At 40.7% G+C, this 2,674-nt stretch overlaps 1 pseudogene; it reads right to left on the bottom strand.

Annotated features, from left to right (window-relative positions):
• Positions 1 to 1,130: 1,130 nt before the first annotated feature.
• LOC113918600 lies at positions 1,131 to 2,405 on the bottom strand (annotated as a pseudogene).
• Between the last annotated feature and the right edge of the window lie 269 nt (positions 2,406 to 2,674).

Here is a 2,674-nt window from a genome sequence, read left to right as displayed (position 1 = left end):
TTTTCTAGTTCTTACCACAGTACCAAATCTTTCTCAGTGCATAGATCTGTTAACGTTCGGTGAAGGATGTCTCATCTTCTCAAGATCAACATGACATTAATTTATATCCATTTGAAACCTATGGACAGATTGGTGGGGGTAGCAGAGATGAAATATGCAGTAATTATATGTAAGATCAGCATATTAAAGTTCTCTAAGTATAACACCCTGAGCTTACGTAGCTCGGTGTCACTAGTTGCCCTCATGGCAGATGTATATGCTGTCCCTCCACTTTCCTAATGCTTGAAGGTTACAGGCTATGGAATACTCTTTGGAAAACTTGTACCAGATCCAATCCACAGTCAAAGTCTAGCAACTGCTTGGAAAAGCAAAGTCGCCTATTCCTGCAATTGAAAGATGGATCGTTGCAGACGCCATCTGTGAGTCCTTATACAACTACTCCAAGAAATATGTGTGGGTGTGTTGAGTATATTTTTTAAAAGAGATTTAATTTTTTATTGAGAGAGAGAGGGAGAAGGGGGAGGAGCAGAGGGAGAGGGACAACCAGATTCAGAGCTGAGTATGGAGCCCGATGTGGGGCTTAAAATCCCAGGACCCTGAGATCCTGACCTGAGCCAAAACCAAGAGTCAGACGCTTAACTGATTGAGCCACCCAGGCGTCCCATGGTGAGTATATTAATAGGAAAGTTTAGTTTAGATGGATTGGGTAATTTTAAATTGAATCTTTTTTGTTTTGTTATATAATTCTGTAATAAATATAAGTAACTTGGAAAAAGCTACCTCTCATTAGTTTCCACATTATTATGTCAAAGAAGTGGAGTGTAATGGTGTTCACTTTAGGTCTTAGGCTGCTGGAAATTTGACAATGTCATCTTCACTTCTATCTAAATTTTTTGAGATATGTACTTACTAATTCCATGTATGATGTTATTGAAAAATTCATCTTATGCTACCAATGTTCACATCACATTAGGAAGTTGGTGCTCTTTTATGTTTTAGTGCTGTACATTTATAATCTCCATAAGTAACCACTTGCTATATTGCTCTTTTAAAACAATTTGATCAGGTATTTATTCGAAATAAGCTGTCCAAAATGATTTGACTTTTATAGAATAAACACATGTAAGTTTTTAGGCAGCAGGCTACTTGTTTTCCGTGGTGGGTTTCTTTTTTGCAGCCTTCTTGTCAGCTGCTGGTTTTTTGGTAACTGCAGCCTATTTTTCCACCAAAGGTTTCTTCTGCTTCTTCACACCAAGAGCCTTCTTTCCCTACCACAGGCTTCTTGCCTGGAACCCCCTTCTCATCTGATTTGGCTTCTAAGGCTGCTCTGCCTTATCCATCTGGAATTTGTGATTCTTGGCTTGGCAAAGAATGGTGTTCTGACACATGGTCTTTGCATATGGGTTTAGCTTTAACATGATTCTCGGGTTCTTCAGTGAATTCTTCTTCAGGACCCTGCAATGAATCTTCTTTCATGATGTTTGGAGGGCTCTTTGGATCTCTGGACTTTTCAAGATTCTGCTACAGTCTGTATTAAACATCTTGTGCATGGGAAAGTTGTAGTTACTCTTGAGGGAGGCAGCCTTACACTAAGTGCCATACAGATCATCTAACTTGTGGAAAGCACTTTCAGTTCAAATGCAGAAATGTCCCACATGCCCACCAGGAGCAAGTTTCAAAATGTTCAGTTTGCTTACATTAAGTCAACTAATTCCAGGGGTGTTTCTGAAGGCCTTGATGATACTGTTGACTTCATTGTAGATGATGCAGGGTCCCCTTCGCTGGATATGATGATGGTTTCTCATTTTGCCAGCTCTCATTCGCTGAGAGGCATAGACCTTTTTGATATCATTCCCGGCTTTAAGTTTCTTAAGAAGCAAAACAGCCTCCTTGGTCTCCTTGTAGCCTTCAACTTTATCTTCAGCCACCAAAGGAAGTTCAAGAACTTCGTCAATATGATGACCTTTAGCCATGACCAGTGCTGGTAAGGCTGAGGCAGCCAGGGCAGAGCAAATGGCATATTGCTTCTGTGTTGTGTTCACTCTGTGATGCCAACGGCACCAGGTTTTAGTTGGTGCAAACACGCGGCCCTCATGACAAATATTTCCAAAAGCACCCTGGCCAGAATGGTGAGTCCCACCTTCTTGAACTCCAGGAATTCGAGCCACGGATCTGCCAGTACCCCAAGACTCAGCACGGGTTTGATGACCTGCTAATTCACTGACAGCATATGGCTGTCTGTTGTTTTTGCACAAGTTGGTGTGAACAAAGTTCACAATATCAGGTTGAATGGGAGCCTTGAACACAGCAGGCAAAGTAATATTTTTGTCAGATGATTCCCCCTTTTCAGAGTACAGAGATATCAATAGACGAGCACACGCCATCGAGGGGAGAAGAGAGCACCATGCTCCTCAAAACATTTTTAACAAAGTTATGCATATACTGATTTCAAAGAGAAAAATAGTTCGTACAAAATTTGTTGTGAAAACTATCAGTCTACTTTCCCATACTCTCACTTTTGGAGGATTATTTTGGGATGTATTTCTGTGTCTCTAAATAACATGCTTTATTGCCACTTCTTGGTTTGTTGATTTTAGGCATAGCCTATTGACTTTCAACTGCAGAATTTTCAGATTGAGCTGAATTTCATCACTCCTACTCTCCACTGCACAAG

The sequence above is a fragment of the Zalophus californianus genome, chromosome 1, assembly GCF_009762305.2.
Source record: "Zalophus californianus isolate mZalCal1 chromosome 1, mZalCal1.pri.v2, whole genome shotgun sequence".
Taxonomy (NCBI): domain Eukaryota; kingdom Metazoa; phylum Chordata; class Mammalia; order Carnivora; family Otariidae; genus Zalophus; species Zalophus californianus.
The sequence above is the reverse complement of the archived record's forward strand: the minus strand, read 5'-3'. Positions and strand labels throughout refer to the sequence as shown.